This window comes from Lithobates pipiens, unplaced genomic scaffold (assembly GCF_037356315.1).
Source record: "Lithobates pipiens isolate NorthernLeopardFrog02 unplaced genomic scaffold, aLitPip1_a1.2 Scaffold_8, whole genome shotgun sequence".
In the NCBI taxonomy this organism is placed as follows: Eukaryota; Metazoa; Chordata; class Amphibia; order Anura; family Ranidae; genus Lithobates; species Lithobates pipiens.
The window spans coordinates 110,320,291-110,346,381 of record NW_027507903.1 but is presented as its reverse complement, the minus strand read 5'-3'; the positions used below and the strand labels follow the sequence as shown (position 1 = coordinate 110,346,381).

General features: G+C 45.4%; 1 protein-coding gene across 1 annotated transcript in view; it reads right to left on the bottom strand.

The window, feature by feature from the left end:
- LOC143963138 (nuclear receptor ROR-alpha) overlaps positions 1-26,091 on the bottom strand; it is a 676,682-nt gene that overhangs the window by 166,174 nt on the left and 484,417 nt on the right. The gene's annotated exons all lie outside the window — the stretch shown is intronic.

Below are 26,091 nucleotides of genomic sequence, written 5' to 3'. Positions count from 1 at the left end.
GCCGTGTGTATGCCAGTCCGCCGTACTTTTGAAATGAGCGGACTTTTCCCGCCCGGAGAAAAGTCCGCTCATTTCGAGCGGGTCTCCAGGTAGGCGGGGCCCGCGAAGGAGACGTCGCTGGCCCCGCCACCTGGTATGGACTTAAAGGGAAACCCCACTGCCGAAAAAAATCGGCGTGGGGGTCCCCCCAGGTCCACAACAGACCCTTGTCCGAGCACGCTACCCGGCCGGCCAGGAAAGGGGGGGACGAGCGAGCTGCCCCCCCTCCTGAGCCGTACCAGGCCGCGTGCCCTCAACATGGGGGGGTGCCTTGGGGAAGGGGGGGGCGCACGGCATGTTGATGAGGACAAGGGCCTCTTCCCGACAACCCTGGCCGGTGGTTGTCGGGGTCTGCGGGCGGGGGGCTTATCGGAATCCGGGAGCCTCCTTTAATAAGGGGGCCCCCGGATACCGGCCCCCCACCCTATGTGAATGAGTATGGGGTACAATGTACCCCTACCCATTCACCTGTAAAATAAAGTACAAAAAAAAACACAACACACAAGATAAAATAGTTTATTGCACAGCTCCAGGGGTCTTCCATCTTCGGGGGTCTTCTCGCCGGACTCCTCCGCTATCTTCTACTAGCTCTTTTACTAGCGGAGGAGCCCGGCTTTCTTCCTCGCCGCGGCCTCTTCTTCCGACTTCGGGGGTCTTGTCCCCCTCTTCGGTTCTTCTGCCGGGCCACCGCGCCTTCTTATAGCTCTTTTACAGGCGGTGGCCCGGTCTTCTGTCACCGCCGCCGCCGCCGCCTTCCGTTCTTCTTCTTCTCCTTCTTCTCCTGGAAATGTTGACTCGACGTTCTCTCCGGCCGCAATGCCATGGTGACCTCGCCCCCTTACGATGTCACAGTCCCAGAGGATGCTGGGACTGTCGCCATGTGACATCAACCCATGTGACATCAACCGATGACCCCGCCCCTTGTCCCTATAAAAGTCGCCGCGCAGCGCGTCCCTGGCATTGCGGCCGGAGAGAACGTCGAGTCAACATCTCCAGGAGAAGAAGAAGAACGGAAGTCGGCGGCAGCGGCGGCGACAGAAGACCGGGCCACCGCCTGTAAAAAAACCTATAAGAAGGCGCGGTGGCCCGGCAGAAGAACCGAAGAGGGGGACAAGACCCCCGAAGTCGGAAGAAGAGGCCGCGGCAAGGAAGAAAGCCGGGATCATGACAGTCCATGCAAAAATATCTGGACAGCTGGACAAGCATGAAAATATTTCTAGTAAGATAACAAAACAAAAAAATTGAGTGACCAAGACTGTGCATGCTCGGAAACTAAGGAATACATTACAATCCGAAATTGTATTCTATCTAACGAGAATTTTCATAACTTTTTCATTTTCAATATCAGACTAGCGTGCAAAAAAAATGTTCAAAAAACTAACGGTCTTTCATCTAATAGTCTCATCATGTATACCGCTTTTTTTAAGCAGTAAATCAATTGTTTTTATTTTCCTTTTGCGATAAAGGTTGTCACATTCATGAATAAAAGCTGATTCTTGCCCTAGTTTTACGTTAAGCTAGCATAATGGGCAAGTCTCGGAGAGAGACTTTCCATGCCTCATCCCTCACCCCCCCCCCCCCCGGTCTCACGACCACACCTGTTTGCGATTTCTTTTTGAACTTGACTGAATTGGGGTTCCCCTGTGCCCCCTAACTCTCCCATTGGGTCCTGGGTTGGGGGAGCGCGTGGGAAGCCCTGTTGACCTAGGCCCATTGGCCTCCAAAGGTTGTGTGCTAATGTGTGCACTATGTACCTATTGTTTCCTTGAACGAATGACTTATTTTTTCTCTAGTTCTCCTACTACCTTCTTACACCCCTGTCATCGTGCGGCTTCACGGAAAGACTCCGAACCCTGCCTGGAGGTCCTCTTGTGGGGTGCCCGCTCCTGACCTGTTGCGCCAGGACGACAGCTTCAGCAGTTGAGTATCTCCCCCATCCTCTTTATCTACTCCCATGGCTAAAATCCTGTCCTTAAATGTCCATGGCTTGAACTCCAACAGAAAAAGGTGTTATTATGGTCCAGGAAACTCATTTTGACAAAGGGAGCTCCTTTGCGTTTGCTTCCAAATACTATGCCCAGATCTACATCTCCTCGGGGTTGCATAAGAAAGCAGGGGTCCCCCTTTACTTGCTCTGACCATTACAGTGATCCCCAAGGCCATTTTATTATCCTTCGGGGTAGATTGGCAATCACAGGAAGTCACCTTCTGTGCGATTTACACCCTAAATGTACAACAGAACAGGTTTTTGACCAAGGTGTGTGCCCGCTCTTTAAACAGGAACATGGCATACTGATAATGGGGGGGGACTTCAACCTGACCCACTCAGAAACCTCGGATCGCCATGTGGTGGACCCCACGGTATCCTCGGCTCGAACTATCTGAGATTCAAGGCTGTTCTGACAGCTAACTAGACGTTATGCCCTTTTTGATGCCTGGCAGGTCCTCCATCCGTGTTACCGACAGTACACATTTTACTCCCCCCCATCGCACACACACCCGTATAGACTAATTTTTTGTCAACCACCCTGTCCTAAGGAGGAACCTCAAAGCGCAAATACTACCAATATCATGGTCAGACCACGCCCCTATACTGTTAACACTGGACTTAGGCACCCCTTACTGCAGGCCCTATAACTGGTGCCTAAACACGTTCCTTCTTCAACACCTTTCCTCCAAAACAGAATTAGACACCCATAAATGTGCAAACTATTCAATGCTTTTCTCCGAGATACCCCCGTCCCATCAGACATGCAGCATTCCTTTATTACGGTTATATCCAAACCAGACAAAGACCCTTCCCTCTGCGCCAACTACAGACCTATAGCTCTTTTGAATTCGGACCTGAAGATTTTCACCAAACTACTTTCACTCCGCCTGAATACGGTCCTCTCCTCGCTTATCCATAAAGACCAGTTGGGCTTTGTCCCACTCTGCCAGGTGGGAGACAATACCAGGAAAATTATAGACTTGGTCGAAGTGACGAACAGGGAGGACATGCAGTCCTTGCTGCTTAGCCTGGATGCCAAAAAGGCTTTTGATTGCCTTTCCTGTTCGCCACACTATGCCACGTAGGGTTCCGGGGGCCCTTCCTCCCAGCAATCCAACCTTTACACTCTACTCCCGCCCCTCAAGTTAAAACACCTTATGCTATCTCCCCTCAGTTCTCAGTGATGAATGGCACCAGGCAGGGGTGCCCGCTGTCCCCCCTGCTCTTTGTGCTCTTCGTGGAACCCCTAGCAGCCACAATCCGTGAAAACCCAGACATAAAAGGCATCTCAATCAGAGGTAAGGAGTTCAAAATCTCACTATTTGCGGATGACGTGATCCTTACATTGACACAGCCTAGAACCTCCCTGCCAAACTTACATGCGGAACTTGACAGATATGGGGCACTTTCAGGGTACAAAATTAACCCTCCTAATAAACATACCAGAAGCAGAAATAAATCACTTAAAGGCTAACCTTACCTACACCTGGAAACACAGGGCACTAAAATATCTGGGGATCCACATCACTCCAAAATTCACCACCCTATACCAGGAAAATTTCCCCTCCCTATATCGATCCATAAGGGCCCTCCTACAACAATGGAAAAACATCACATCTCCCTGCTAGGGAGAATAGCCTCTGTAAACATGACAATACTCCCATAATTACTGTACCTATTCCAAACCCTACCAATCCCAATACCCTACGGCCACCTGAAAAAGCTTCAAACTGATCTACTCCAATACATATGGAATTATAAAAGACATAGGATACCACGCAAAGTACTAATGGCGGCACGCTCAGATGGGGGCTTAGCATTCCCTAACATTATTAAATACTACCAGGTGGCTCAGCTGAAAGCAATAGCCTCCTGGTTCCCTCAACGCTCCTATAATAAGTGTACGGAAATCTGAAAAATTTGCCTAGCCCCAGTGCACCCGAACAACTTATTATGGAATGCAAACGCAGAGATAGAACCAAAACGCATGCTGGGCCCTATGACCCTACTTAGGCGATTATGGCGTAAACTGATCCAACAACATAAACTGGCCTCAAACAGCTTGCTCCTGAAGTCATTTGTCTGTAACCCCAAGGTGCCAGATAGCCTCACCCATCGCATGTCCACGCCATGAGCCACGCAGAATCTTTTCCATTTCGGGAACCTGGTGGATCCCAGGTCCCTCAAACTACTATCCTTTGCAGAGCTGCAGGCCAAGTTTGATCTGCCACGACAGGAGTTCTACAAGTACCTTCAGATTCGCCACTATGCACTGACCATAACACCAAATCTGCAATTCTCCCCCCCAACCCCATTCGAAACCTTAATCTTAGCAGGTTCTGCTCAGAAGGGTCTAATATCTGACATATATAAAATTCTGAATGCATATCCTTCGAATACTAAGGGCAAGCATGCCTATATGGTCAAGTGGGAAAGGGCCTTGGGTGAGGAGATCCCCGTGGAACAATGGCAGAGGATTTGGTCCCAGGCAGCGAAAAGCTCGCTCTGTACACTCTACAAAGAAAATATCTACAAAATCCTGTATTTCTGGTATATGATACCAGATGTCCGACATGCCATTTATACCACCAGCTCAGATCGCTGTTGGCAATGTCTAGGGGATAGGGGCACCCTCCTCCATATATCTTGGAGTTATCTTTGTTCGCTCCTTTCTGGACATCGGTCCAGCAATTGTTGGTCTGCCTCCTCGGAGGACCGATCCCTATCACTCCGAAATTCTTCATATTAGGTCTGTCGCCGCTGAAAATCCCAGTGCCCCATAAGAAAATAGTCCGATGCGTCCTCACGGCAGCTCGCTGTCTAGTGGCGATAAACTGGAAGAGGAGCTCTCCCCCCGCCCAGAGGCCCTACATGCCAGGATTAAGGATGTAGAAATAATGGAAAAAATTACCGCTAGAATGCAGGATAGGCTGGACGCCCATGATAAGGTTTGGGAGTTGTGGCACCTCCGGGAGGACCCACTATAAACAGGTAGGATAAGCTAACTCAATGATTTCTTCTTTCTTCTTTCTTTCGCTCATTAGGCTACAGAAACATTACTGTTCAACCAAATTTTCCAAACTTTGTCAAATTTCCTTGGACATCCCCTGCTCAGGTATGTTGCTCTATAAACTGGAATCACTTTGTTTACAAGTCCTTTCCAGTATGATAATGAGGGCGTCACAGGTTTTTTCCAATAAAGGATCAGCGCATAAAACAACAATAGACTAAGTATGCTACGTTGGGCCCTAATAGGTGCCAAGGCCTCCACCAAGCCAAATAAGCATGTTGCCACCATCAAGGGCAGCGGTATAGATGTAATCTCCGTTATACAGAGCCTAACATCAGACCAAATCTCCTTGACCACCTGGCAATGCCAAAAGACTTGATTAAAATTGTGAGCAGCGCCAACATTCAGCCGATGTACCCAGGTAAATTTTAGATAACTTTTCTGGGGTGTAATATATCCTGTGCAGGAATTTAAATTGAACTAATCAATCTCTAGTGGACACTAAGTGCGTGAAGGGAATGTTCCACATATCGTCCCACTCTTCTCCACCCAAATCTGGGACCTCTTCCACCCATTGCTCCCTACATTTCATCACAGAAGGAGGTGAGACAGGAAACAGCTCCTTATATAATTCAGCTAGCGTTTTTTTCATTGAGTCATCCAAGAGAACATTCTCCAAAATCGAAGTTCTAATATCCAGCTTAGCGGAGCCTAACTGGGACACAAAAACGTGACGTGGCTGGAGATAGCGAAATAAATAAGGATTCGGGAGCTAAAACTTCTGATCTAAAAAAAAACTGTATCAGCTCGCCCCCTCTGGTGATGTCACCCAAAGTTTTAATCCCTCAGGACACCCATATTATGGGATCCGGTATAGTGAGCAGATGGGTAAACCGGGGGTTCCTCCACAAAGGCGAGGCTGGTGACATGGCAGTAGAAGTAGGTGCCAGCAACCCCTGAACACAATCTCAAGCCTTAATAGTGGCTCTCATTGTGCCAGTCAGAGGAAACTGTATTCTATGCATTAAAGTAAAAAACCTCCTGTACTGCAGGATCCCCCCAGCCCACCCTTTTCATTACCTGAACCCGATCCAATCCAGTGATGTGGACAAGAGCAGCGGCTCTCGGACCTCCTTGGGCAGATTGATGGCTCCCGCTGTTGTCAGTCAAATGTTGTGATGAGGGAGCGGGGGTGGGTCTGAGCCAAAAGCATTGCACAGAGCAGGTAATGCCGTGTACACACGATCAGACTTTCCAGCAGACTTGGTCCGGCGGACCAGAGTGCGTCGGACAATTCGATCATGTGTGGGATCCAGCTGACTTTTTCTTCCCCAAAGTCCCAGCATGCCCTGGGACTGTGATGTCATAATGGGCGGGGTCACCGGGTGAAATCACTCGGTGACCCCGCCCCTTATGCCTATATAAGTCGCAGCGCACCGTGTCCATGGCATTATAGCGGGAGAGCGTCATGTCAACATCAGAAGAAGATGATTAGAAGAAGGAAGAAGAAGGCAACGGCGATGACGAAAGAGAAAGCGGGGCTCCTCCGCTAGCAAAAGAGTGGCAAAAGAGCAGAAAATAGGGGAGGAGCCCGGTGAGAAGAACCGGAAAGCGCAGAGAAGTCGGAAGAAGACCCCCAAAGTTGGAAGAAGACCCCCGGAGCGGCCTAATAAACTACTTTAAAAACCTGTGTAGTGTGTTTTTTTTATTGCCACTTTGTCCCCCAGGTGAATGGGTAGGGGTACACCCATACGATGTACCCCATACTCATTCACATAGGGTGGGGGGCCGGGATCTGGGGGGCCCCTTATTAAAGGGGGCTCCTGAACACGGTTATCAAAGAGGGCTCCCGGATTTCGATAAGCCCCCCGCCCGCAGACCCCGACAACCAACGGCCAGGGTTGTCTGGAAGAGGCCCTTGTCCTCATCAACATGGGGACAAGGTGCTTTGGGGTGGGGGGCCACAGGACGGGGGGGCACTCGCTCGTCCCCAACCCCTTTTCTGACTGGCCGGGCTGCGTGCTCGGATAAGGGTCTAGTATGGACTTTGGGAGGACCCCCACGCCGTTTTTTCGTCGTAGGGGGTTACCCTCAAAATCTATACCAGGCGACCAGGCTCGCAAGGTGTCAATCCATCCGATGAAAGTGGCGAGATTGACTTCCTTCTCTAGTCCTTTCTCTAGTCCCGTAGTACATGGAGTCACATTCAAAATGAACAGACTTTAGTCCATGTGTGGGCAAGTCCGTTCATTTGGAAAGTCCGTCGGGAAGTCCGTCGGACTAAAGTCTGTTCGTGTGTGTGCAAGTCCGCTCATTCGGAAAGTCCGGTGGACCTTCGCTGCAAAGTCTGGCGGACCTCCGCTGCAAAGTCCAGCGGATTGTCCTCCAGACCAAGTTTGCCGGAAAGTCTGAGCATGTGTACGTGGCATACGTATGACATGTTTGTAATTTTCATTAAAAAAGGAAGGTTTAATGTTACTTTAAAGTGGTTGTACACCCTGTACAACCACTTTTACCTATAAGCCTATATTAAGGCCTATGTTAAGGCTTACCTGTAGGTGCTGGAAATATCTCCTAAACCTCCACGGTTTAGGAGATATTTACAACAAAGCCATGCGCCGATGTCTACAGCGCATGCGCACTTTAGAAAGGGCAGATCGTGCCATTTCTAAAGGGGGTCATGCTGTGACTGGCGGCTTCCACACGCATGTGCAGGAGTGTCGTCACACGACTCCAGCCAGTCACAGAGCCAGAGTTTGCGGCCCTGGAAGGAAGAGGGGTGAAAATGAATGCTCGCTGCTAGTGGGGACAACGGTGACATTGCAGGCTTCGTTTTCAGGTAAGTGACACATAATGGGCTACTATGAGGTGCATAGTAACCCATTATGCTTTACCTTTGCAGGGAAATAAAGAGGAAGTAAAACCCATCAGGGTTTACTTCCTCTTTAATGGACAGATCAACAGATGATAATAAGCAAAATAGCCTTAAAGAATAAAACAAATACAGCCACCACATATGAGGATTGGTATGCTTAAATCTAATACATTTTTGTTTTTGTGTTTAATGTCACTTTAATGTTTGCCACACAACTGGTGGTCAGACAGTTGTTTTAATACAAGAAGGTTCAGGGTCTCATATGATACAACTTTATACGAAGACTTTCATTCATTTATTTTTAATTCCACTAGATATGAATGGTTAATGAGTCTGGCAGCAGTAAACTGGTTTCAGGGAAGACGCCCTGTTTAGGGAAGGCTGCAGGTTCACATAGATACAGTATTACCATTATCATGACTCAAAATGCTGGATATAAAATTGACAATGGAAGGATACATAGGAAGAAGGTATTTAATTCTACATTATCAGGCTTTTCAAGTGCTCTTTCTTACTACATGCCTGAGAAAAGCTGCATCCTAGCCAAATATTTGTTACAAAAATCGAGCGGAATTTTACAGTTTTCTATCATCTATAAAATACAAGACTACAATAAAGGCAAACTGAAAAAAAACAGTATAAACCAGAGACAAGTACAAAGATTAGAAATCCGCAGTACCCATTTATAGTTCATCCCTCCTATATACCTATATATGATAATTCCTACTAACCTCCATCACCCTCCCAGCCAGGTGCTCACTACCCTCTTACAAACCTCTATTAAGGCACCCTGCTCCATTTAGATGAACTCTATTTTATAGCAATATAGAACAAAATATCATCTACTTGAGATCATTTGCTTGCAGCAAAAACATAGGATTATAATTGCCAACCACTTCCAGGATTTGCAGGTGACTTTCAATATTAAAATGGTCCTCCTTTACTAATAAGTGGCTGGCAATTCACACAACCAGTAAGGTTTTCTACTATTTATTTTTTTCTTTTTTTACACTGATCACTGCTGTTTTTACATGGCATTTATCAATAAAATATGACCCATTGGTAGCACTCTAAATTTGTCTAGAAATGAAAATTCTGTTTTTTACTGCATGCCAATGAGGGTGCACCAACCTAGCGCATTACCTTTGTGATATCTTTTATGAATTTTTTAAAAAGAGACAAATGAATACTCACAAACTTAAAATTAAAGTCCACAATATACTTGAGGCAGCCTGGTCCCCTAGGCAAGTCCCAAACCTGAGAAGACCGTCCAAACAGCTGATGCATTTTGAGGGGGGATCCCCTCGTCCTTAGAGCCTGAGCTTCTCAGGTTTGGGACCTAGGTCAACGTTTCTCAACTCCAGTCCTTTATTATGTAAGAAAAACAAATGCATTATCACAAACAACATCTGCAATAAGGCACATCAAAAGTCCACAATATACTCGAGGCAGCCTGGTCACCTAGACCAGTGTTTCTCAACTCCAGTCCTCAAGTACCCCCAACAGGTCATGTTTTCAGGCTCTCCCTTATTTTGCACAGGTGATTTGATCAGTTTCACTGCCTTAGTAATTACCACAGCTGTTTCACCTGAAAGAAAACCTGAAAAGATGACCTGTTGGGGGTACTTCAGGACTGGAGTTGAGAAACATTGGCCTAGGTGACCAGGCTGCCTAGAGTATATTGTGGACTTTGATTTGCCTTATTGCCAATGTTGTTTGTGATAATGCATTTGTTTTTCTTACATAATAAAGGCTATCATAAAGGTAATGTGCTAGGTTGGTGTGTCCTCTGTTTCTTGTTTTTGTACTATGCCTTGTACCTACAGTCATGCAGAAGTGTAGCCTAAGTCAAACACCACAGTAATTCCCAAAAGGAATTTTGGTTTTATATATACTGAGTAAACAACCAATAGAGAAAGAAGCACAGGCCATGTTCAGTTTTTATGATATAATGTATATTTGTTTCTGGTTCAATAATTGTACAATTAGGCCGCGTACACACGCGCGGACTGTTTGCCCAACCTTGTTCGTCAAACAGTTTCGGCAAACAGTCCGCTCAAAATTTGCATGAGCGGACTTGCCCACACACGAGCGGACTGTTTCAACGAACTGTTTGCCAAACAGTCCGCTCAACTTTTGAAATGAACGGACTCGCCCACGTAAGGCGGAGGCAAATCCGCCCATTTCGAGCGCGTGTACAGGTAGGCGGGGCCCGCGAAGGAGACGTCGCGGGCTCCGCCGCCTGGAATGGGCTTAAAGGGGAACCCCAACGCCGAAAAAAATCGGCGTGGGGGTTCCCCCAAAGTCCACACCAGACCCTTGTCCGAGCACGCTACCCGGCCGGCCAGGAAAGGGGGGCGAGCGAGCGCGCCCCCCCTCCTGAGCCGTACCAGGCCGCGTGCCCTCAACATGGGGGGGTGCCTTGGGGAAGGAGGGGCCGCGCGGCCCCCCCACCCCAAAGCACCTTGTCCCCATGTTGATGAGGACAAGGGCCTCTTCCCGACAACCCTGGCCGTTGGTTGTCGGGGTCTGCGGGCGGGGGGCTTATCGGAATCCGGGAGCCCCCTTTAAGAAGGGGGCCCCCGGATACCGGCCCCCCACCCTATGTGAATGAGTATGGGGTACAATGTACCCCTACCCATTCACCTGTGAAATAAAGTACAAAAAAAAACACAACACAGGGGAAAAAATATTTTATTGCACAGCTCCGGGGGTCTTCCGTCTTCGGGGGTCTTCTCGCCGGACTCCTCCGCTATGTGTGTGTAGCTCTTTTACTAGCGGAGGAGTCCGGCTTTCTTCCTCCCCGCCGCCGGCCTCTTCTCCCGACTTCGGGAGTCTTGTCCCCCTCTTCGGTTCTTCTGCCGGGCCACTGCGCCTTCTTGTAGCTCTTTTGCAGGCGGTGGCCCGGTCTTCTGTCGCCGCTGCCTTCCGTTCTTCTGTCGCCCGCCTTCGGTTCTTCTGCCGGGCCACCGCGCCTTCTTGTAGCTCTTTTACAGGCGGTGGCCCGGTCTTCTGTCGCCGCCTTCCGTTCTTGTTCTTCTTCTTGTTCTTCTTCTTCTTCTCCTGGAGATGTTGACACGTCGCTCCCTCCGGCCGGAATGCCAGAGCCGCGCTGTGCGGTCACTTATATAGTGACAATGGGGCGGGGTCACATGGTATATGTCACATGGGTTGGTCACATGGGTTGATGTCACATGGGGACTATGACATCGTAAGGGGGCGGGGTCACCATGTGACCAACCCATGTGACATATACCATGTGACACCGCCCCATTGTCACTATATAAGTGGCAGCGGAGCGTGTCCCTGGCATTCCGGCCGGAGGGAGCGACGTGTCAACATCGCCTGGAGAAGAAGAAGAAGAACAAGAAGAAGAACAAGAACGGAAGGCGGCGACAGCGACAGCGGCGACAGAAGACCGGGCCACCGCCTGTAAAAGAGCTACAAGAAGGCGCGGTGGCCCGGCAGAAGAACCGAAGGCGGCGACAGAAGAACGGAAGGCAGCGGCGACAGAAGACCGGGCCACCGCCTGTAAAAGAGCTACAAGAAGGCGCGGTGGCCCGGCAGAAGAACCGAAGAGGGGGACAAGACCCCCGAAGTCGGGAGAAGAGGCCGGCGGCGGGGAGGAAGAAAGCCGGACTCCTCCGCTAGTAAAAGAGCTACACACACATAGCGGAGGAGTCCGGCGAGAAGACCCCCGAAGACGGAAGACCCCCGGAGCTGTGCAATAAAATATTTTTTCCCCTGTGTTGTGTTTTTTTTTGTACTTTATTTCACAGGTGAATGGGTAGGGGTACATTGTACCCCATACTCATTCACATAGGGTGGGGGGCCGGTATCCGGGGGCCCCCTTCTTAAAGGGGGCTCCCGGATTCCGATAAGCCCCCCGCCCGCAGACCCCGACAACCAACGGCCAGGGTTGTCGGGAAGAGGCCCTTGTCCTCATCAACATGGGGACAAGGTGCTTTGGGGTGGGGGGGCCGCGCGGCCCCCCCTTCCCCAAGGCACCCCCCCATGTTGAGGGCACGCGGCCTGGTACGGCTCAGGAGGGGGGGCGCGCTCGCTCGCCCCCCTTTCCTGGCCGGCCGGGTAGCGTGCTCGGACAAGGGTCTGGTGTGGACTTTGGGGGAACCCCCACGCCGATTTTTTTCGGCGTTGGGGTTCCCCTTTAAGCCCATTCCAGGCGGCGGAGCCCGCGACGTCTCCTTCGCGGGCCCCGCCTACCTGTACACGCGCTCGAAATGGGCGGACTTTCCGAGCGGGAACAGTCCGCTCATTTCGAAAGTACAGCGGACAGGCCCACACACGGGCGGACTGTTCGCTCAAACACAGTTTCAGCGGACAGTTTTTCGGAATTTCCGAAAGACTTTGTCCGTCCAACTGTCCGCTGAAACTGTCCGCTGAAAGCCCACACACGAGCGGACTGTCCGCCCAAACACTGTTCAGCGGACAAGGTTGGGCGAACAGTCCGCCCGTGTGTACGCGGCCTTATAGTTTCCTTTTGTTCTTTTCATATACCATTTTGCTTTTTGATATTTAAAAGTGTAATTAAATTACTCACATTGGCTAATTGGAAAGAAACATATAATACATGCATGTGAGTAGCATAAATAACATTGCTATTAAACCAGGTTTGGTGATACCTGATCTAGAGTAAAAAGATGTAAAGCGCAATGTCCCTTTTAAGGAAAGATGTGATGGAGGCTGCCATTACTGAAAATGCTAGCTTATCTGGCATTATTCTGATCCCTTGATTTCAGTTCTTTCTGAGTCACTGACCTGGAACATAAATGCACCTAGTAAAGTCAGAATTAGATCAGTATTTGTTTACATTGTTTTTAGGTCAATGACTCAGAACTATCAAAATCATTTGATCAGCGTGGTAGCCATGAAACCAGTATTTCCAGGATAGTTCAGTAGTGGCAGGCTCCATATTTCTCTCAGCTCTTGGTTTCCCTTAACCAATGGAATGTGAGAATTACTATTAGTTGTCATTAGGTAAGACATGTAGATGTCCTTATTTTGTGTAAAATTATTACTCATCATCACCTGCATGTAAGTCACCAAGGATGTATTTGCATAGGAACTGCCCTTTACTTTATAGAAATTAAAATTCCATCTAATTCATTTTAAAAGCACCCATGGGCCAATTTGATTGGTTTAGACCTGTTCTATTGATAACTGTTCTGTATGGGGAAGAAAAAAGTTCCCTGCGCAATTGATATCCACTATGATAAAAAAAATGGCATGAAAATAAAACTAGACTAATAGAGTCCATTCACACTTGTGTGACTTAAAAAGCATGCAGTTTCCATTGCAACTTTACCCTGTGTCTTGATGTGTCTTTGATGTGATTTTGATGTGACTTTGTTAAGACTTTGGTTTTTATAAATGTTTTGTTTGTGCTCCACAAAATCGCTAGACATGTGCAGAATGGAAAAATGTGTTTAGTTTGGTTTTGTTTCTTTATTTTTTAATGAATTTCAAATTTTCAGAACGATTTGAATTCGAATTGGTCAAAAATTGGTCAAAAATTGATCGACTGATTTGAATTCTGTGTGAAGAATAGCTGGTTGTTAAGGAGTGGGCCGAAAGGCTGGCTGCTGCGTCCTTAACAACCGATGACTTATCAGCTGTCAACGGGCTTCCTCTCCGACAGCAGAATGTAAAAAAAAAGAATTCCGGCAATGAAAAATAAATGAAAAAAACTGGTGTCGGGTCACCCCAAAGCATACCAGGCCCCTCAGGTCTGGTATGGATTTTAAGGGGAACCCCACACCAGAATGTAAAAAAACAAAACAGCATGGGGTTCCCTCTAAAATCCATGCCAGACACTTATCCAAGCATGCAGCCTGGCAGGTCAGGAAAGAGAGGGGCGTCTCCCCCAAACCATACCAGGCCACATGCCCTTAACATGGGTGGTGCTTTGGGGTTGTCACGCAGCAGGGCTGGCAGATGGCAGGAGCCTATGTCATAGGGGGGCGGGATCTGGGGTCCCCCTTGTTAAAGGGGGCTTCCAGATTCCGATAACCCTACCGCCCGCAGACCCCCACAAACACTAGCTAAGGCTTTCTGGAAGAGACCCTTGTCCCCATCAACATGTGGATAGGGTGCTTTGGGGGGGCAGAACTCCCCTGCCCCAAAGCACTCCCTTATGTTGAGGGCATGTGGCCTAGTATGGTTCGCTCGTCCCCCTTCTTTGCTGACCTGCCGGGCTGCATGCTCAGATAAGGGTTGGGTATGGATTTACACAGGCAGAGCTCCGTTCTGAGTCTCTGCCCAATGATTAGCAGGTGCCACAAGACATTGAGTGCCCGGCACCCGCAGATCAGCTTCTGCTGTGAATATTCACATCAGAAGCGCCATGCCTGTGTTTTGCGTACACCCCCCAAAGGCGGAAGTGTGTGATCACGTATATACGTGATCTGGCACACAGCTGCTGCTCTGTGGCAGTAAAACTGCTATAGAAGGGTCAGAAAGTGGTTAAAGGAAAGTTATACAGAAAAAATATTAGTTAAACCAACAAGTGCATTGTTTTACCATTACTATTCATTTTTACTGGCTTTTAAAATTTACAAATGCAGCAATTTAGAAATCGGATGGAAGGTTTAGTACTGGAAAACACTATTTGACAGATAAATAATGCATTTTATATACAACTATATAAATCAGACCAAAATGAGGGACAAATGAGGAGGAAAGAGGGACAGAGGGACTTTGTTCGAAATCAGGGAGAGTCCCTCGTAGACTTCTGATAACCCCCTCTACCTGCCCCAACAGACTGCTGCCACCTCCACCTTACATCAAAACTACATACTGGTGGCAGATGGTGAGATAAGTGATTTTTCCCTTATGTTCATATTGCTTTGTCTCCAGATTCAAAACCTCACCTTGTCCCAGCAAAGTTTTGCACAATGGATTGATTCTAAATAGAACAAGAACCACGAGAACATGAGGCATCTGTAGGCAAAGGAGCACTTTCACACCTCCAATACAAACTATTCCTATTATGTTGCAAATTCTAGGTATTGTTATCGTTTCCAGCCAACAAAAGCTGTGGCATATGTAGATAGTAATATTATTTGTTGTTAGCTTTTGCCTGCACTGTTGGGACATGTCAGTTCAGTAATGCTCCAAACCAAAGTTTTGATACTGTGAAAATACATTGTTTATTTTACTGTGTATAATAATTACTATGTATAAGAAAAATGAGGCACAGCCCTGTGATGTGTATATAAAAACAGTTTCTCTAGACATTGTGCTAGCCAAAAAGAAAAAGAACTTAACCCCTTCACACTGACCTACCACAAATATGCGGCCCTACTAGACTGTGCTGGGGTCTCACGTGAGCCCCGGGCCCCGTATTAACGATCATGACCGGGAACTCCCGATTCTTGGGCACCTGATCGCTGTGCTATACTTTAATTGGCTATCACAGTGATCAGTCACTTTAAAACCCGCCCCCCTCCCATTTTAATTTTCTGTGAATGGAAGAGAGATATACATCGTATCTCTCTCTCTCTCTCTCCTTGCAGAGAAAAAAAGTGTGTGTAAAAAAATAAAATAAAATAATAATAATAAAAAAATACAAACAAATACCTTGATCTAGGTCAGTGTCAGGGTAATGCCACATACACACGGACGGTTTTTCCATCAGAATAAACTCTGACGGTCCTTACGATGGAGTTCCGCTGAAACAGACTTGCCTACATACGATCACACCAAAGTCTGATCGTTTAGAATGTGATGACGTACGACAGGACTAGAAAAGGGATGTTCAATAGCCAGTAGCCAATACCTGCCCTTGGGTCATTTTTGGTCCGTCGGAATAGCATACAGACGATCGGTTTTCCTGATAGGAATCTATTTAGTCGGAAAGATTTAAAACATGTTCTATTTCTAGGTCCGTCAGAATTTTCGAAAGAAAAAGTCAGATGAAGCCCACACATGATCGGAATATCTGATAGAATGAGTCTGAACTTTTCTGCTGCATTAGTGTTTGGGTCAAGGTCAGATCAGTATTTTTTTAATTTTTGGACAGGATTTTTTTTTAAATTAGTTTCAGTGCCAGTTACTGTCAGTGTGTTTCCGGTAGTATAAAAAAGCAAACTGTGCACTATTGTTTCTGGGCTGTAGTACGGGAACAAACAACAACATACACATACAGTGAATATAAAAAGTCTACACACCCCTGATAAAATGTCAGGTTTCTGTGATGTAAAAAAAATGAGGTAAAGATCAATAATTTCAGAACTTTTTTCACCTTTAATGTGACCTATAAACTGTGCAAATCAATTGAAAAACAAGCTGAAATCTTTTAGTGGGGGAAGTAAAAATAAAAAAATAAAATTAACGTGGTTGCATAAGTATGAACACCCTCTTATAACTGGGGATGTAGCTGTGTTCGAAGTTAAGCAATCCAATTCCAATTCATGTTAAATAGACGTCAGTACACACCAACCATCACTTAAAGTGTCTGTGATTAACCCCAAATAAAGTTCAGCTGTTCTAGTAGGTCTTTCCTGATATTTTCTTAGTCCCATCCTACAGCAAAAGCCATAGTCCACAGAGAGCTTGCAAAGCATCAGAGGGATCTTATTGTTAAAAGGTATCAGTCAGGAGAAGGGTACAAAATAATTTCCAAGGCATTAGATATACCATAGAACACAGTGAAGACAGTCATCATCAAGTGGAGAAAATATGGCACAACAGTGACATTACTAAGAACTGGACATCCTTCCAAAATTTATGAAAATACGAGAAAACTGGTCAGGGAGGCTGCCAAGAGGCCTACAGCAACATTAAAGCCTCATACACATGATTGGATTGTTGGCCAACAAAGTGTCAGCCTTTTGTTCCGAAGGAGTGTGTGCCATGAACTTGTCTTGCATACAAACGGCACCCAATTGTTGGCCAACAAACACGATCATAGTGACGTATTACAGTTCTTGAGCGCCACCCTTTTGGCACCTTCTGCTAATGTCATGTTTGGTGAGCACTGATTCTGAGCATGCGTGTTTGTACTTTTGTGTGACGGACTTGTGTACACACAATATGAAAATCTGACAACAGATTGTTCGTGTTTGTACTTATGAAGCGTTCCAAATACCAGTCAATATTGGCACAAAACCTTCAGGCTTCTGCTAGAAAGCTGAACATGAAGACAAACTTCATCTTTCAGCATGACAATAACCCAAAGCATGCATCCAAATTAACAAAGGAATAGGCTTCATCAGAAGAAGATTAAAGTTTTGGAATGGCCCAGCCAGAGCTCAGACCTGAATCCAATTGAAAATCGGTGGGGTGGTCTGAAGAGGGCTGTGCAAAGGAGATGCCCTTGCAATATGACAGATTTGGAGTGTTTGTGCAAAAATAAAATCAAAAGATGCTTCAACAAAGTATTAGTTTAAGGGTGTGCACACTTATGCAACCATATTATTTTAGTTTTTTATTGTTACTTCCCTCCACCTAAAAGCAGTGGCAGCCTGTCCATAGGGGGCGCTCGGGCGCCGCCCCCCCCCCCTCCAAGATGTTAAAAAAAAATCACTTTACGAGTGACCAGGCGCCGGACACGTGGCGGTCTATGGATTTGCCTGTGTTTAGGGTGTGGTCAGGGCACATGCATAGTGGGAGTTGAGTCAACTGGTGTGCATGCAGTGGAGTCAGAGATGAGCGGGGCCATTGAAGGTAAGTGCTGGCCTGGCGGTGCAGACCCCAGACACCCTCTTCTCTCAGTCTCTCTGCTGCCCCACCCTCCGTTCTGCACAGCCATATGCTGACTCCCTGTCCCAGGTTCCTAGTTCCAATGCCATGAGACCTTGCTGCCCGCCCCTCCATTCCACACAGCCACATGCTGTCCACATGCAGCCCTGTCCACAGTCCCAGGATCCTAGTTCCAATGGCAATGCACGATACCTGCCTGTGCCTGATTTATCCACAAGACTGTCAGACTCAGACACATGCGCAGCTGAACATCAGGGGCCTTTTTTTGGGGAATATTATTGTCTTCTTCCAAATACCTGGATGTCTTGTATATATAGCTGTATACACTGTATACACACATTGTGAGTACATCTGTCCTGTATACATTACTTTGGGCCAGTTTTGGGACAGTTTTCCTTTGATAATAAAAAAATATCAGGAGTTATCCATTACCATTTACCACCAAATGAAAGCCCAATTATTCCTGACGCAGCATAATGGACCTAGATGCACAAAGTAGTTGATATATACGGTTTTACTAATACATGTCAAAGTTGCAAAATTGTGCTTAGGCATTTAGATTTGTTTTTACCCTTAGGCATAAAGGGGTTAATTCAGGTACTATAATACCCTGGGCAAATATTTTGCCTATTCCTTTAGATATTGTACATAAGGATACCACCTATAATGCGCTATCCTCCCAGAGCTTGACCAAGGATTGCAGACAAGACCATTACAAGACTAATTATGTAATCTTTTGACTTTACTAAATTTACTCAACAGCCAATTTCTAGGCTTTGATTCTAATGTTTGGTCTTATTTGCATTTCAACAATTGTGTAAAGTAGTATTGCAAAAAATGCCATACATTGCAGCTTAACAAACCTAAGATGTGGTGGCTGCATTAGTTTGCTTTTAGGCTTTTTCTGCTCTGTTTTCACCTGATGACCTGGCTAGTAACACATCTCCTGGATTAGAGTGCTCCCACTGGATGAATGAGCACAGGGGGCACTTTTGGACAGCAGCATTGTCAGTCTAGTGAAGGGGAGTGTTAGATACTAGCAGATTTATATACACCAACAAATTGAAGCAAAACTCCACTTAATATTTTATAAGCAGTTACAGCAAACAGTTTTTTTTTCTTTTGGGATAAAGGTTGTACATAAATAAATAGAAGAAGATCATTGTAAGCACCCCTGTCAGTGATAAAAACTAGAAAGCCGGCAGCTGGATTTTCCCCAATGAATACATTAATCCAGGTGTGGTAAAAAATAATACAGGGCTTACGCGTTTCAGCATGTGGCCTTAATGGCTATGAATAAGGCTACATGCTGAAATGCGTAAGCCCTGTACTATTTTGTATCACACCTGGATTAATAAATGTTCATTGCAGAAGATCAAGCTACTGGCTTTCTTTTATCTACATGTATGCTTGGGTGCTAAAAGGACACTACAAGCCAGTGCACCGGCCGCTCACCACTTTGGGGAATTACTACAGGTGTTTTCTCCTATATTTAATGTCAGTGGTAAATGGTTTGTCTCAACACTCTGATACATTTAGAGTAGAGCTTCTTCTTTTTGAAAAACAACAGACTTGTTGGGTGGATCACCAGATGAAAATAAAGGAAAGAACACCTGTTAAACTTACCTGAAAACAAAGCCCTTCAGCGGTGAGATTTCAGAGCTGCAGGCTCTTCCATCCTCACCCGTCTTGCTTTCGGGTTACTCGCTGGAGCCGCCATTTACGGCACAGGGCTCTGGAAGAGTGGCCTGATGGCTGTTCCTTCAGAGTGCATTCACCAGTGATGTCATTGGCTGCATACAGAGTAAATATCTCCTAAACGGTGCACGTTTAAGTGATATTTACACTACCTATAGGTAAGCCTTAGTATAGGCTTCCTTATAGGTAAAATTCAGCAATGGAAGTTTACTTCCGCCTTAAATAAAGTAAGAAAAAAGTGCCTGGTTAACACTATGGAAACTTATAGACAAGTATAAATATGTTACTAATACAAAAGGTCTTCACAATAAATATAATTATCGAAAAAGGGGATCAAAGCCCACCAACCCAAGCTTAAAATAGAAGTCAACTTGTGTTTTCTTTGTTCAAGCCAGCCAGAATATTTTAGGGAACCACATAGGAAAGGAAAGGCAAAAGAACATTCCTTGTGCTCTTGCGTCATGACTACCAAACTGGGCGACTGTAGATAGACAATTTAAAACTGGATTAACTGGTTACTGATTTATAATGCCAAGGCTGTTGTAGAACCAAATTACAGTTGGCTAGTTTTCAGTATTGAAAATGGAAAAAAACACATTTATGGTGATCAAATTGACCTTTCCAGGTGTATGTTAGCTTTCTAACCTGTGTTTGTTTCGTCACCAAATCAGGTTAAAGGAACATCACAGAGGTTTCCATAAATATAATTTATGTGTTTAAAATACTGCTGCAGGTGAGTTTTTACATACTTCTGCAAAATTGCTATGTGTTGGTAACCCATAAAGGCTCATTAAATATTACACAAAGGAGTTGGTTTACTGAAGGCAAAAGGGCTGTTGACTATGCATGTTACATTTTGCAAGGTATTTAGACCAATATTTTGCATTGGTGGTGTTGCTTCCTACAATAACAATTGTCCTTCTATGGTTTCACATTGATAATTGTATACAACAAAAATTCTAGGACTGCAGATAGAGAGGCAACAAACGTGGGCACAGGGAATGTCAATGCTGTTGTGCCCAACACATGTACAGCATCTTCACACAATAAGGCATAGGTAATCGATAGGCTATATTCAATACACAGTGTGTATGCTGATTCTGCTTATAGGTTCCTACACCAGTTACACCTATTCTCATTACTTTTTTCTACCAGAGTTGTTGCTGGAAAAGACCATTTCCTAATGTCACTCTTCAAGTTTTCCTGTGAAATATAAAGTATATTTGAAGGCCCTTAGGACATCCTACCTTACCAGTGTACATAAATGACATAAATTAACTTGAAATTTTTTTACATAGTTGGTAAGGTTGAAAAAAGACACCGGTCCATCCAGTTCAACCTATAATGTGTGTGTGTCTGTGTTTATGTCAACATCGTATACCCCTGTATGTTTTGGTCATTAAGGTGCCCCTCTAAAACTTTTTTGAAGCTATCAACGTTCCCTGCTGTTACCATGTGTTCAGTTGTGACCAATTACAACCTATTCATCGCGTGAACCAGGAAGTGGCAGTAAACGGCTTTCCTCAGGTCACGCTGACAGAGAGAGCGATCGGCAGCTCTCCCTGTCAGAGGGGGGCCTGTGCTGATAAACAGCACATTGATTATCACCACAGCCCCCATCAAAAGGTGTCCATCAGCTGCCAATCAGTGCCCATCACCTGCCAGCCTGTCACCCTCTATAAACGCCTGTCAGTGCCCATAAAAGTGCTGACCAGTGCCTACAACAGTGCCAATCAGTGCCCCATCAGTAGTGCCTGTCAGTAGCTCATCAGTGCTGCCTATCCAGTGCCACCTATCAGTGCCCAGTGCCGCCTATCAGTGCCCATCAGTGCCATCATTACTGCCTATCAGTGCCATCAGTACTGCCTATCAGTGCCCATCAGTTTTTTTTTTTTAATTGATGGTCTTTTTTCATTTATAGTGCAAAAAATAAAAACCGCAGAGTTGATCAAATACCACCAAAAGAAAGCTCTATTTGTGGGAAGAAAATGCTAAAAATTTTGTTTGGGTACAGTGTTGCATGACCGCGCAATTGTCATTCAAAGTACGACAGTGCTGAAAGCTAAAAATTGCCCTGGGGAGGAAGGGGGGGGGGGGGGGGGAGTGCCTGGTATTGAAGTCGTTAAGGTTAAATCACTTATGTTCCATTTTTAATCAATGGCCACGTGTCTTTTTAAATTATCTTTCACTTAATAGATTTTTTTCCTATTCTAGGTTCACCAGTACGGTATTTGTACATTGCTATCATATCCCCACTCAAGTATCTCCTCTCCAGAGAGGATACGATTAATGCTTGTAGTCTTTCCCAATAGCTGAGGTCCTCCATTCCCTTAGTTAGCTTTGTTGCCCTTCTCTGGACTCTCTCTCCAGTTCCAGCACATCCTTCTTGAGGACTGGTGCCCAGAACTGGATGGCATAATCAAGATGCAGCCGGACCAGAGTCTTGCATAGTGGGAGAATTATTGTTTTATCTTTGGAGTAAATGTCCTTTTTAATGCATGCCAATATTCTTTTGGCTTTGCTTGCAGAAGCTTGGCATTGCTGAGCCTATCATCTACTAGGATCACCAGGTCCTTTTCCATCCTAGATTCCCCCAGAGGTTCCCCCCCAGTGAGTAATTTGTGTTCATATTTTTTGCACCCAAATGCATTACCTTACATTTTTCAACATTAAACCTAATTTTCCATGTAGTTGCCCACCTCATTATATTCTTGCAAGGTATCCACATTCTGTGTAGAAGTTATTGCCCTGCTTAACTTTGTATTGTCCGCAAATACTGAGATTGAGCAGTTTATATCATCCTCCAGATCAATTAAACATTAAACAAGATTGGTCCCAGGACAGATCCCTGGGGGACTTTCCACACCAGACCATTCAGAGTACTTCCCATTTATCACCACCCTTTGGACTTGTCCCTTTTTGCGGTGTAGCTGTAGTTGAACTATTCATGTAGCCTTACAAAATGGTCATATCCTTTAAGTAATTAGAAGAGGGTGGGACATTTACAGTTAAGCCATTTGCATGGGTGCATAATAAAATATGGTTACCCTTAATTTTCACATAAAAATACAGATAGATTCCAGGGTGGAATGAGTAGGGGAATTTTAGGAGGTGTGAAAACAAGCAGCAAGATATTCTTAGCTCTTTATAAAGCAGTCTATTTTATCTGTTACATAATGTACTTTTCAAACCGGTCTAACCAGATGCAATTAATATGTTTATTGTTACTTTACCCAACTTACCTACCTGCACCTTTGTTGTTTCATGCAGAAATCCCTGGAGGAATTAAAGGCTTATTGTAAAATATGCCTTCATATTTATATGACAGTCATTTTGCTTGGCTATCAGGAAATTTCTAAAAGTTCATGAAAACTAACTTCTTATCACTGTAGGCTATATCCAGTGCATGTTTAGTGCTCAACTGGAGAACCAGAGATTAAAAATCCAGGAGAAGTATTATGTTGCTTATACACACTGCTTTATTCCATGTTTACTAGCAGTATCACAGCACTTAAAGTGGTTGTTAACCTCTCGCATGAAATATAAAAATTAGAAACCCCCTAGAGTGGACTTTTTAGGCACACTTAATTAATTAGCAGTAAAAGTATTCTTGAGTAGTAACATCATAGAATTTTTTTTTATTAATTGCAAGCCCTTGTACACACGGTCGGACATTCTGACAACAAAATCTGTCGGATTTTGTCCGACGGATTTTGTCCGAAACTTGTGTTGCATACACACGGTCGGACAAAGTTGTTGGAAAATCCGATTGTTCAGAACGTGGTGACCTTATTTAGTTACGACAGGACTACGTTCAGGCTAGTAGCCAATAGCTTTGGTCTAGGAAATTGATCTTAGCATGCGTGGCACTTTTTCCGATCGGAATTCTCTACAAACGATAGGACAAAGTCCCATCGGACCATGTTGTCGGAAAATTTTATAGCCCAGCTCTAAAACTTTGTCGGCTGGATATTCCAACGGAAACAGTCTGATGGAGCCCACACACGGTTGGATTATCCGATAACACGGTCCGATCGGACATTTTCCGTTGGAATGTCCGAACATGTGTACAAGGGCTTAGACATATTGGATAAAATACATAGAGAATAGAATGTTTAAACAATTGATAACATTGATAACATTGTCACATACTTAAAAAGACAAAAATGATCCTCTTGTACCCTACGTGTTTCAGAGTGAAGATATCTCCTTCATCAGGAATGTATAGTGAAGAGGAAAATGTATCTACAACATAATTTGAGTAAAGTATCTAGCAATGAAATTATATTATAAATTATATTTAAAAATGTTGTAGGTACACTTACATTTACTTTTAGATGATGTGGTGAGTTAATATTCCATCATATTAAATTTAAAAACAGAAAAAAAGCATCAAAAAGGGAGACTGTGCTTGTTAGGCCGCGTACACACGGGCGGATTGTCTGCCCAACTTAGTCCGCTGAACCGTGTTTCAGCGGACAATCCGCTCGTGTGTGGGCTTCAGCGGACTTTTTCAGCGGACAATCTGACGGACTTAGTCTTTCGGAATTTCCGTAATTTTGTCCGTCCAAACTTGGTTTTGTCCGTCCAAACTTGGTTTCAGCGGACAGTCCGCTCGTGTGTAGGCAAGTTGGACGGACTAAGTATGGCGCATGCTCAGAAAGGATTTACACGGCCGAAGGTTGCATTGCAGTGTATTGGACGTCGTTTTTCTAGTCCCGTCGTACGTGCTGTACACGTCATCGTGCAAGTTTTCAGCGGACTGTCTGTTCATCGTGTGTGGTCAAGTCCGTTCATTCAAAAGTTGAACGGACTGTCTGTCGGATTGTCTGACGAACTTAGTTGGGCAGACAATCCGCCCGTGTGTACGCGGCCTTAAGTTCCTGCTTGGGTATCACACTAATCACAAGGAAATTTAGAACCTCATGGTATGCCTATTCCAGAGAGGCGATTCTCAGCCCCTACTAAACCCCATAGAGGGGAGATGGCCAAAGGAACTTGCTGGGGTCAAAAATAGGTAGATCCTGCAATGGAGAGTATAAATATGTGTCAGGGACTTGTCAGCACTGAACAGGGGCACATGCATGCGCCCCCCTTCCAGGAATTGAGCAACGGCGTCTGCCTACCGGTATGCACCTCAGGCACGCATTAATGCCATTTGGTGCCACAGAACTTTTAAAAGCCTTGCAGCTGCACTTGTGCAGCGCTGTTTTGTCTTCAGCTCTGTGCCTTGTTACCCGTATCTGATTACTGATCTACTATACCGACACGACTCTGTCTGACCTCTGTGCTCTCTCCAATCTGACCCCGGCCTGCCTGACTCTGCCTGAACTTCTGCCTGTGATCCGTTGCCCACCTCTGCCTGCTATACTGTCTCTGCTATAGCCTGCTGTGTTCATCTGCCTGATTACCTGCTGACCCGGACTGTCTGACCCTGCTGTTGCCTGCTGCTCTGCTCTATGTGTTGCTGTACTCCTGGCTCTTCTCATCCAGCTCCATTTGCCTGCTTCTTCTGAATCCATCAGCTTTTCAGGTCGCTGACCTGCTTCTGTCTGCTGTCACCTGCAGTCCAGCCATTCCTGGAGGATCTCCATTCTGCTACAAGTGCCGGCTGCTTCTACTTCCACACTCCCACCCACTGTGCTCATGGGACCACTGTTGCCATTCCAGTGGCTCCTGAACCAGCGTTGTTAGCCCTTGTACACACGGTCAGAGATTCCGACAACCAAATCCGTCGGAGTAATTCCGACTGAATAATTCCGGAAGAGGTCAGGAAGTGATGTTGCATACACATGGTCGGACTAAGTTGTCGGAAAATCCGATTGTACATAACGTGATGACGTTATTTCGTTACAACAGGACTACGTTCAGGCTAGTAGCCAATAGCTTTGGTCTAGGAATTTGATCTGAGCATGCGTGGCACTTTGTCCGTCGGAGTAGGCTACACATGATCGGAGTATGTCCGATCGGAGCATTTTGTCTGAAAATGTTACCGCAAGTTGGAAAAGTTGGTCCGTCGGATATTCCGAAGAAAATAGTCCGATGGAGACCACACACAGTCGGAATATCCGACAAAACGGTCCGATAGGACACATTCCGTCGGAATCTCCGACCGTGTGTACAAGGGCTAAGAGAGGTCTCCTCCTACAAGTCGGGCTCTACTACCAGGTACCTAACAGCCAGAGTATAATAAAAAGTGAAAAAAGTGTATTATACATTTATTAAGTGAATCCTTAATCAATATGCAATTATTGATATTTGATGATGCTATTTTGACTGTACCTGAATATCGTAGGTGATAGGCAGCCAGGGAAGAGGAAGGGTTCTATTGTGAAGGAGCTGATTTCAACTACAAAGGTATTATAGATGAATGAAAATGAATTAATCATTTGTAGAACTAAATTATCTATTGTTAAAAAAGGGGGAATAATTAAAGGAAATAGTTTGAAATGTATTAAAAGAAATTAAATTAAGCTGATGCACAGTATGATGTTTCCATATGGTGATCATAATGAGCCCCATGTTAAGTATCCGTTATATATAATATATATTATTCCAATCTTAAGACAGTGGCTAGTTGAAAAAGTCCTATCCTCTAATGGCCATTAATTGGATATCCCAGCAGAGATCAAGAGCCAAACGTTTAGTATAGTTGTAAAAAAGTTTACCAGGTATAAATAGGTGTTTCAGAAACACCTATTTATGCCTGGTAAACTTTTTTACAACTATACTAAACTAAAACTATACTAAACTAAA